Genomic DNA, 12401 nt, shown 5'->3' on the forward strand with positions numbered 1-12401 from the left:
TTTTTTTTTGTACCTGCGAAATGCCTACGCCATGATTATTGGCGTGCGCATGGAGGGGCTGCGGGAGGTAGAAAAGAGCTGCCCCCACCCCGTCCTCAAAGTGTGGCGCCAGGTCAGTCCAATTCGCTTACCCAGTCGTACCTCTACCATGATTGTTTAAACTGGGGGGTTATGCCTATACAGTATTTCATTATCTGGAACGAAGATGTAGGTTTGACCACTGCTGGCTCCAGATTGTCTTTTCGTCCACTGTATGGCCTTTAGGTCAATGTCCCAATCTATACTCTCAAAACAGTACTATTAAGGTCCCCAATTGCATTCCTTAGTGTCACATTAGGCTGGTTGTCATCGAGTTTGTCTAAAGCAAAGAAATGAACCCTCCGATTTCTCTTCCTCGATTCATGCTTGTATACAGTTAAAAATCCTAGAGTATGAATAACGAAAACGGGACCCTCCGAAATTCGGAGAATATAAGCAGGTCATTCTGACAAACACGTCATCGTTCTATTTCAATTTTGGAGAAAAATTACCTAGCCTCTTCTCTCTCAGACTTGGGTAATACGGAGTGGCCTTCGTTACCCAGTCTCTTTTCTGACAGACTTGGGCAATATGGGGTGGCACACTGCGTTGAAGCATGCCCCCCCCCCCCCCCCGTGTCTTTCTTTAGAGAACGCATGGCACGCCTATGACTATGACCATATTTCCTTTCACCATTTAAACCTCGCCACACGCAAAAAAAAAAGCTCGTGTGTTACTGAAGTCAAGTCGACACGACCTTGAAGACCCAAGTCGACACGATGTTTGTTAACGGCTGCACTTCGACGTCGGCATGGGGGAATCGAATGGGTGATCGTTTAACGTCATCAACATGTGAAGAAACTACTATAGGCCCCATCTAGCTGAGAACATTGAGGCACCCTTCTTAGGTCAATGACTTTGTGTCCAGACGAGGCAAAAAATATACAAAGAAAGAAAGAGTATGAGAGGTAATGTGATATTTTCTAGGTACTCTATAGGATTATAGCAGTTGAAAAACAAATGTTTGCCTGCGAGGAGTCGTAATGTTTTTTTTTATTATTTTTCTCAGGAACACATCTACATACACGAACACAGACACGTACAAAAACAGGTAGAGAGTCACGTTACAGGCGATTAGCCCTTGTATAGTTTCACCTCGCTCAGTTCTTCTCGTTGGAGTCATACTCCAAGTTCGAGAAGTGACTATCGAGATTTCTCGATTGGACGGGACAGGACGAGCCTGTTGCGAATACTGCGTCTGTTAGGACAAAGAAAATGTATGTCGCTGAAGTCTATTTTTGTTTTGTTATATAAACAGAGTGTGTTTCAGATAAATATAGGACAGATTGTTATTCTTGCTTGCTTCGTGGTTCTAGGAGGCGTGGCTTTTAGGGACAGCGTAGTGAGAGATGTGATATAGAGAGAAGAAAAGAAAAAGGGCAGGGCCCTGCAAAGTGGTTTTTGTTGCCGTATAGCACACTGAGACGGGCCCTACACTAAGATGTGCCGGTGCGTTAGCTGAGGTTTCTCGCTTTCGAATGACGTCTCAAACTGTCGCTTCCGGTGAGGTATCATTTGCTGAAGCTTGACCTCACAATAAATGACAACGACGTTCTTTCTATACACGAATTCATGGGCATTAAGAGAGTAATTGATACTGGCAGCTAAAATTTATGCAATAAGCATTCAGACGTCCAAATGAGTAAACTTCAAAAGTCATAGAGACAGCATCTCCGCGAGCTTGGCCCATGGAGACACTCTCAAAACAATCTTTATAGGTGAACACATTGAGGTGCGTTGTATTATGAAGGAGGCACTGGGAAAAACCATTGAAGCCCGGAGAATTTTCCTTAAGCTACGATTGCCCCAGTTCAAAAAGTACATCGACTGCCAGTGGTGTCACGGGCACGTGGTGTGGTTCGTGTGCAGGTGCATAATTCAAAAGGTCGGGCTCCGACTTTTGCAAAGTTTTTCTTTTTTTTGCAATGTGCCTATTATTAGAATAGTGACTAAATCACAGCACTCAAATATTTTTTTGTAAGTGCAGGTTCAAAAAGTCTTCACTTTAAGTGTCTTGTTGGAGTTCTGCGCATCAGTGAGGGGCGCGCGAAAGCCGACTACTTATTCCTTTACGTTTTGTACCTTTCAAAATGCTGTCTTCAATTACTTGCCAAAGTTTGATTTTCTTCTTGGACTGTACTGTTGAACTGGTCCAGCTTGTTGTTAAAGGAAGCAACTAGTCACTACTAAAACTAACAAATTCTAAAAACAACTGTAAATGTCGACAGGAATAAGTTTCCCATTTTGTGACCTTGCACTAAAAAAGGAAAAAAAAAAGAAAACAACGGTCGTCGATGTGTTAAAGTCCGAAACAAACTGTGATGAGTAACTAAATACTCTTGGACTTTTTTTGATAAGGGTAAACATTACTGCACGGTCTTCTGATTTTTTACTTAAATACGCTCCATTTCATACATAGCAAGTTGACTTCTAAACAATTTGTGCGAACCTGGTGTTAAAAACCAAATTTTTGACTCGTAACAAAGGAGCTTCGCAGACATTCTCGCACATGAAAAACGTGTTTTTTTCTTCAAAACATGGGAGTGATTCTTTTCCGATCACAGTATAATGAAGCAGCTTTCTCGGAGTCACCTGCTAATTGTGAAATGATGTGTGAATACGAAAAGTTCATGTTTTATTTTGTGTTGTTGTGATTAGTGTTTATCAGCTTGTCCATCAAGAAACAAAAATGCCTATGTGAATCGTGGTCGTGTCTATAGACGCCACCCTCATTTCCGTAGGCATTTTTCAGTCAACACGCGATTGTTGGACTGAATAATAGACAAATTATGGGTGATGTGTGCGTTAAAAGTTCAAATGTATGTGTGACTGGCTCTTGGGTTTGTGCTAATGCAACGAACCGCTAAGCCAATCGGCAAGTCGGTTAAGACTAGTAGAAATGGCTAGTCGACTTGCAAACTAACACGGCTAAATGTAATTATTACGAAGGACACGCAGTTAGTGCCCATGTGTAGGACATAAAATTCGTTTAGGATGCCACTTCTCTCACGTCCTTTGACGTTATCGCTAATAACGTTATGCCTGTCATTACGTTCTTATTCCTAACAACAACTAGGCGTGTTTCATGTTGAACCCTTTTGGTGCATGGCCTGTAACATCGTTACGTACGCATGCCAGAACAACATTTTTGATTATTAGCTAAACGCAGGCACCACCAACGAGCGCAGCTTCACATACCGCTGCATTTGAGCGAAAATCTTAAAAGTTGTGGACAGTACAGGATGCAAGCGACCATTCTCCGTAATGTTTACAAACCTTGTTTTTTTAAAGACATTATAGCGTATTGGCTTGAAAAGAATTATCCTGCATTTGTGGCAATTGTTGTGGCTTTATTCTCGCTTATTATTACTGTTATGATGATGATCCTGCCATGATTGGCACTTGCCCAGCAGCAGTCCTCGATGCTTAACCGTGGTGCTTCCTCTCTATTTTGTATCCCGGCATTAAGTGATGGCGATTATTGAGACTCCTCCAAAAATATATATGTCGGTTTATTTCATGGAGCAACCAAGGGGATGTCGAAGACACCTTTCGAAGACGAAGTCAAGAAGCTGAAGTTGTGTTGCGCGTGCGAGCCCTGAAGCCTGCGTTGTTACCTCTCATCTGTTGACGGTCATTTTTCTTCCACCATAAGTGTGTGAGCGTGTGTGTGAACGCAGGAACTTTCGCAAGACGTTGTACGAAACTTATAGGAGTATATTAAAAATTTCCTTCTTCCACTGTGCAATTGGGAACGAGATTGAAAATGAAGATGCCCGCGGAAAAGAAAGCGCGTCAATATTTCTGTTATTCTTTTTTTCGCTAGTACTTACACACACACACACACACACACACACACACACACACACACACACACACACACACACACACACACACACACACACACACACACACACACACACACACACACACACACACACACACACACACACACACACACACACACACACACACATATATATATATATATATATATATATATATTATATATATGTGTGTGTGTGTGTTGTTCTATTGTTAAGCTACTCAATTCTTCGCCGATCCCCCAGGGTTGGTTTGAGCCAAAAATTTAGGATCTACATCTAAGTCTTCTGTAGACCTTAGAGCGCTGAAAGTTTGTTAATCCGTGGTAAAATGACTCACAGAGGTTAGCGGAAGCTTTCATAGCTTGGCCTTCTTTTTTTTCTGCCAAAAGATGCCTCATCACCCTTTGCCATGCTAATTTTAAAGGTTGATTGTCTGACGTCCCATGGCGTTGTTGCTGGCAACACCGTGAAAGGTCATGAACAATGTCATTCCACGTATGTGAGATCCGGCTAGCCAGAGAATGGCCCCTTAGCACTGCTTATCGAATTTTATTCTGTAATTATGCCACCACTCGTCGGATCTACACTTTTCACAGGTGTGAGAAAAATCGCCAAACAGTGAGTCCTGGTAGCCAACCGCACGATAAGACGACTATAGCCACCGTCAGGATGCAAACTGCTGCTTCGACGAAGATGGGCTCCGAGGTCGACACCTTGGTTCCAGTGACGCTGCCTTGACAACCATTATTTTGCCTGTATTCGCAAACCAATCTCATGGTTACCTCTAGTTTTTCTTATCGCCTTTACGCCTTCATTGCGCTTCACACAGCGTCGTAGCTAGCAGATGGCACAATAAACCCGTGCCCACCCCCCTCCCAAAGTTTTTGTCATCCTTGGCATACAGAGCGAAAAATGTCAATTTTAAGGTTACCTCCCCCCCTCCCTTTACCACTGAAATCATGACGACAAACTCACCCCCCCCCCCCCCAAAAAAAAAAAAGAAGAAAATTCTGCTTACGGCACCGGCTTGATGAACAAATTAGGCCACTACTCATGAACCAATCTTGATACCTTTTACGCTGTTACTATTTTTCGTGCCCTTGTAATGTATGCACACAGTATATATAAACTTGAGGAGAGCGCGAGGTAAGGCTGAAGTTGGTTTGTCAATGTGGGCCTTTATCGCTTCAAGCCTCCCAACTCTCCTGACCTTCTGCCCGGCGAGGTTTACATCCAATGAGAAAATGTAAGAAAAATCACAGGGGACGCACAGACAGGGAACCTTATTCAGAATCTGAGGAGCCAGCTAGTCAAGTTCTATGGTGGACCCCAGGCTAAATGAAGTTTTAACTTTTAACTTCTTACCAAGGTGAGAAGTTAATACACACAAAAAGAATATTTGGGTTCTCCCTAGAAAGGCTTGTTTAAAAGTTAAAAAGAAAAAAAACTGTTGGCTTATGTGATGTTGCAGTCTAGAGGCCATGCCTCTCCGTCCTCTCGCAGACCCTCTGGACAACCTTAGATTGGCCTTCCTGTGTAGAACTCTTAATGGCCTTCTCCCGGTACTCGACGTTTTTGAAGTCCTGAAACACAGGGCACTATCAGAGCATATGAGCGAAAGTGGAGAATTTTCTTCCCCCCTCCCCCTCCTAAAGAAAGATACCACTGACAAGAGGGTTGATGTCGAGAAGGGGGTTTTGCTGAACATGTATTTCGGGGTTTGGTGCCATGGTGGACTTTTGTGTTTAATAGCCTACAAGTATACAGGGGTCTGTTAACGCAGCACTGCCTCCGTCAGAGTGCAAGAATGATGATGATGATGATGATCCTTGTTATTCTGGCGCACACCCACAAAGGGGGATTGGTCAAGAACCGGGGGCAGGATCTTTAAGTAAAAGACTTATGGTTTTACAAACACAAAATAATTTTGGACTGCAAAGGCGTTTGGTAGCATGCGCTTCAAATTATTTCTCATGGTGATATTTTTTCTTCAGTCTTACATTATTAGGCTTAAAAATGTCCACCTGTAACAACAATCAATAGTTTTTTTTTCTGTTCTTAACAGACAACGTCAGTTTGATTGAAAAACTATACGGATGAAATTTCGTTCATAAGAGACGTATTCGTAAAGAAGAAGATTCTCTCGAAAGATGACACGCTAATGTGGACATTTCGTTACCAGGTGTTTCATTTTCTCAGATTCATGTCAACAAAGCTGTGTTTAAATTGCGCCACAATTGTGCATTCATTTGACCAACCATATTAAAATGTGCTTGGCATGCTCACTTGAATTTCGGCATGTTAATCTAACTATCGGAAGCCTCTAAAAACCACTTGTGGTGTTGGATTGCAATAAAATTTTTAGTGACAAGCGAAGGGCCGACAATGCCAAATTCAATTAAGGTGAGTTCAACTATCAAAACGTCGGTCAGCCGTCCGAGGTACCTTAGACTCGTTTATTCGAATGAATGAACTTTCGTGGACAGTGATGTTACCTCGACTCAACTCATACATTGATTTTCACTGTAATTTGAATTATGGTAAAAGCAAACAAAGAAATGTCTAGCGTCATAGAAAAAATACACGACATACAAATTTTTACGGAAAGATGAAGTGATTTCATAAATTTTTAAATGGTTTTTGTTCTGTAATAAACTAATGCCTGATTTAGTTTTGCTGATGATGATATACTGAAGCCATAACAGTCACTTCATGGTTCCCCTGCTTTCTTGTTTACTTCGCATATCTTGATTACACTACCCACTGGTACGAAAATTACAATGTTGTTTCCCATTGGATTTAGTTCCCGAAATCATTTCCCATTTCATTATATCAACTGCCGAATTATCGGTGGAGGCTCCGTAGTGGGCGTGGGCCAATCGTGAAGGAGAATAGTAGCAGCTGTGCGAAGCTGGTCTGACAGCACCATTCCTCTGTTAGTAAGTGTCGAGAACAATCATTTTCATACATGCATGACAGCATCATTTTCGGATGAACAAGCTTAACTACGCACTCGCCCCGGTGGTGTAGTTGTTAAAATGCTCAACTACCGACACCGTGATCTAGGGGATCGAACCCCAGCCATGGCACCGCTTTTCGATGAAGGCGAAACGCTAGACGTTCGATGAGCTGCAGAACGCCGGCCGTGCATGATGCCGTAAAGGAGTAATGCTCGATAGCAAACGCTGATTCTAAACTACCACCAACATACGATTTTATTCGCACGCATGCCGCAAGCCTCGATTCCCGGCGCGTGTAGACAGGGTGCGCCATCTGCTGTTCCTTACGCAATAGAAACTGCGGACTTCAGGAGTTCCTTCACGAGGGGTCACTACAATACAGGTCCGCGTATTCGTATGTAGGTGCCCGTTGAAAAGAACACCAGGGTGGTAAAAATGACTAGATCGTTTCACTAGGGCGTCCTTCACATTCTTATCGTATCATATTATTATTAATAAACATAAATATGCGCGGAACAGCATCATTATAAAGGCTAACTTCTTGCTTTTGCGAATCGGCACGCTGACTCACAGGTGGCATCGTTGCTAAGCAACTCATTTTCGCTGAAGTACTTCAGCGTAAGTAGGAAGGTTGGGTGGTACCGTTCGTGCTACTTTTAATGAACGTGTTTTTATGGGACATGATAAGTATGGAGGCTGGGTAGTATCAAAGACACATATTCTATATCTTACAAACTCTTGGGATATTTTGTATCTGTATCGCGATATGTCTCGGAAGAAAAGTATCTGTATCTGTATTTACGTTACATTCGATAATGCATCGTGTATATTAAGGTACATGGTACTTCGATCACAACATGAACTCGCGAAATATTATTATCTGACTGAAATCCGCTGCTCAGGCTTGTATAGGTATCAGTAATTCACCTAAGACTAAGAGCAGTGGCATCGTTTTATCTTTTCATCCGGCTCCACCAATCAGGACAGGCGATGAGGTGTGCGCTTCCCTTTCGGGGAAGGAGAACAACACGAGAAAAATTGTTAGGTCTAAATAAAAAACACCTTCACGTGTTTGTTCTCGCACCTTTTGTTTTCCAGATTACTCCATCTTTAGTTGTGTCAGAGATATCACACTTACATTTAGCCACTTGTAAGCGCCGCGTATCACAATCCATGCGGCGATCAAGGCACGAATTCTAATGCCACACTCCAGCATGAAACTGCAGCACCACCGGTACTGATGGTGTATCGAATATAACAAGCATTTACTCATCAGTCGATATCTTGACGTAGCTTGCCGTCCTCTTCCTGCTGTTTTCATTCAAATAAATCTTAAAATTAATAATTTTGTTAAGACAAGTACTTCCTAAGTTGTCCTTCTTTTCCATCCCACACATTACCTAGGGCTCTGAACTGCTTTATTTTTCTTCTCTTGAATGCAATCTGCCTTTCGTGATTTACACCCAAAATAAGCTCCCCGTTTTATCCTTACATTTAATTGCTTGTTTTATTTTTGTGGCTACTTGGACATTTATAATTACTGGAGCTTACTATTCCGACAAGGTCATTCGGGAAGCAAATATTTCATTATGTGAACGTACTTTGAGTGTACAGCACCAAAACTTTTGCTTACTGCTTTGTAAAATGACCAAATTAAGTTTGCGTCATAAAAATGCGAATTATTAGGAGCCATCCTAAAGTTTTTACTAAGGAGATTCGAGAAAGAGTGTTGAGTGAAATTGTCTGTTTGCTTATGATCGTTCCAAAAAGCCGTTTGTGGCAGTTTTACATAGGCACTGTTCTTTTATAATTTTAGTTTAAATAGACCCTGCCACATTTTTTGGGTATGGTCAAAAAACGCTGCCGGTTGGTAGTAAAGGCTCCAGAGAACACGCGAGCCAAATATTATAGCGCAGCACGTGGCATGAAATTCGCAATAAATCGTGAAAGTCAGCTGAAAATTGATTTCTCTTCTTTCGAGAAATGACGTAATGCGCTGAAAAAATCGCGCGTAGAAAGACATCTATTAATCATTGGTTGATTTGAACATGGCGCGCTCGGTCGTTACAGGCATCACCGTGGGAGGTCACGACTTGTCCACGCGTGCGCGTGCGATCACACGAAAAAAAAAGCCGCCTATTCGAAGCAAAAAAAGAAAAAGTGCTCAAGATCAGGAAACGCGCATGACATATTTTTTTTTTGCCCCAGCCATTCTTTTGTGTTAAGTCGCCAGCGCTTTCGCCGGGACGAGAGAAGAGAGAACGTGATTGCAGCGCGCGACAATTCTTTGTAACTCTGTTCGTACTGAACGAATTCTTAAAATTTTTCTGGCATTGAATTTGTGAGGCAACAGGTTCTTTTTGTGAAGCCATTTCATGGTTACTTGAAAAAAGTGTTTCAGGGCCGTTTTAACAGGTAAGTTGACGATACATGTTCAATTGCCATAGCCATTAGGCGTGCCACCTTTATTGTGCATGTCAACTTATTCGCTACGAATCCTTCACACAGAAGGGCTTTTTTTTTAGTTATAACTTTTCTCCTTTCTAAGTCATCCCTACTTCTGTACTATAGCCCCGCCGCGGCGGTCTAGTGGCTAAGGTACTCGGCTGCTGACCCGCAGGTCGTGGGTTCGAATCTCGGCTGTGGCGGCTGCATTTCTGATGGAGGCGGAAATGTTGTAGGCCCGTGTGCTCAGATTTGGCTGCACGTTAAAGAACCCCAGGTGGTCGAAGTTTCCGGAGCCCTCCACTACGGCGTCTCTTATAATCATATGGTGGTTTTGGGACGTTAAACCCCGCATATCAATCAATTACTTTTGTACTATAACTGATTGCCAGGTAATCGTATACCAATAGGAGGTTATAGCGGCAATGGCAGTGTTCTGCGACGATTTGGGTACTATGCTGCCAAGCACTATCATTTTTTTCATTTTTATGTGATTACGTCGTCACAAAAAAATATACGACCTCTCGGCGCAAGCCGCCCGCAATGTTTCGTAAACTTCGTTACTGTCTCAGAATCTGTTACGAAGATTACGCGCAAATCCTGCTGAGGGGACCGCATGCAAATGAAGGTGAAATCGTGGAGGCGCGCGTACTTAGATATAATTGCAAGTTCAAGAGCACTACGTGGTCAAAATTTCGCAAGCCTTCTACTAATATGGTCCGCATAGTCATATCGTAGCTTTACGACATAGAAATTGACCTTGAAAGCTCAAAAGCTATTTACAGCCCTTGTTGGAGCTGTGCATCTCGCAGAAACCTGTTGAAAGGTTATAAAAAAATGGCGCCGAAGATGACGTGTAGGTCCCTAGTAAACTTTCTCGACACTTGATGCTCTACAGTATCCAATAAAAACTTGGCCATTGATTTTCTTTGTGCGCACGCCAACAAGAGGTGTTCAATGGTCTCAGCAGTGCCAAAATTATTCCTAAATCTTGCCCCATTACCTGCACTGGGTATATGTCACGTTTACACCTAATTATTGCGATAATAATCAATAACGTAGTCATATCTTTTAATTTCGAAGCGGCCTGACGCCATTTTTCCTTATTCAGCAACAGCAGCAGCAGCTGATTCAAGGACGAGAAGCAGATACTCAAACGCAGAGAAATCACTGACGCTGGCCTAAACGTAAGAACGTCAGTGTTCTATTACCGTAGCTTTGGTACCCCTTTCGTTGAGATAATTTAGGAGCGGCACGACTGCCCCGAAGTAACATGGTGTGGTTCTTTTTGGTAACCTGTAGATCGATGATCAACATGTTGTCGTTCCGTCGACCTAGAATGTCTTATTATTGCCACATGGTGGTAGCCCTATTTCGTTCTGTCGCGTGATCTCGAAGATGTGTATTAGATTATACAAGAAGTGTCTAAAGCTGTAACGAAACTAGATGCAGAGGTTTTTTTTTCAGCTTCTAGATGGAGATTCGAGGTTTCTTTCTTCATTGAGCGGTATATGATATCTCGTTCCCATAAATCATTAAAAAAGAGAAATTGAGCCGATCCTTCAGTAGCCTGATTTCAGTGCCCACATAGTGTGTAGAAGACAGAGATACGTACACCAAAATAAACGAAATAACTGTGCGCTGAACGAAAAATCCGGCTTTTGTGTAAGCCAAGCAAAACGCATAACCCTAGCGAACATGTGGGTGATCTAGCATTGACATTGCGGGGATTATTGCCGAGATACAGGTTCTTAGCAACATGTAGACAAAACGGGGAAACGTATAACTGCTAAATACAGTAACGTGCGCGGAGACACATAAAATGTCACCATTCTGGGTTTTTTTTTCAGTCTAACAAAAAAGTGAAAGGTTGTCACCGTAGCTCATTCAAAACCCCCCTCCCTACCTTTGAACTTCATTACTAGGTTCCTGCTTTACTGTTTTACGAGTACGAATAAATCAGAAAAAAATGAAATCGACGTCTCAGAGCAAACACATTGCTAACTGTCTATGCTTTCCATGTTGAGAGTGTTCTGCAATCTCTAGCCACAGAGCCACAATGAGGAGGGAATTCATGACAGCCCCTCGAGTCCCCCAGATACACGCCCTCGTGTCACAGTACCAGGCACCTCCACTGTCTACAATAGCACCACAGGCCCTACAGGGGCCGCCATCAGCTGCTCAGATGCCCGCACAGGTGCCACAGTACCAGGCACCTCCACTGCCTACAATAGCACAACAGGCCCTACAGCGGCCGCCATCAGTTCCCCAGATACCTGCACAGGTACCACAATACCAGGCACCTCCACCGCCTATAAAATCTCCGCAGGCCCTGCAGCGGCCGCCAGCACAAAGTCAACCGACACTGACGACCGCTTCCGACAGGAGCGCGACGACTACCAAGACCGTCACAGCATCGGGTGAGTGACGTGGCTTACACGACAATCTTTATTAGGGTAAAATGGTTGGATGCCTTGTTGAACGCGAAAAGTGACCGGCACAGTTGGCAGTGCCAGCGGCGCCGACACTGACGATGTGAAAAGTCACGTGACCAGAGAATACGACTTCTGGACGTCATATTGTTGAAACAACGCGTGTTCAAACATCGATTGATCAATACATCGAATGATGTATTGATTATAAATGGAGTAATGAGATTACAGAGAAACTTTTGTGGAAGCAACTGTAGGGATGCTCCAAGCTAAAACGCCTTCCTCGTCGCTGTGTTATCAAAACAGCTCCCTGATCGTTTGGCACACTAAACATGGAACTTCAAAGGCACGAAAAATAAAAACCACTAGAAAACATAGCGAATTGCTCAGGAGGGATATGGGATGGTTATGAATATGATATAGTGGTATATTGACTTGTTCGAGTCCTTTTACTCGAACAAGTCAAAGGAAAAGGCAACGCACTACATTGAAGAGAATATTGGCCATCATCTAAATATATACATGTATTCACAATTACATGTGCGCTTATGACTGTGCAGTCGTCTGCACAGCTAGTGAGTCAACTTGCTAATATATCGATGGGAAAACTTTTTTGCCTTATTATGTGCATTGGTCTGATGGGCAGCAAGAGCTCTCGA

Source organism: Rhipicephalus microplus, chromosome 7 (genome assembly GCF_043290135.1).
Source record: "Rhipicephalus microplus isolate Deutch F79 chromosome 7, USDA_Rmic, whole genome shotgun sequence".
Lineage (NCBI taxonomy): Eukaryota > Metazoa > Arthropoda > Arachnida > Ixodida > Ixodidae > Rhipicephalus > Rhipicephalus microplus.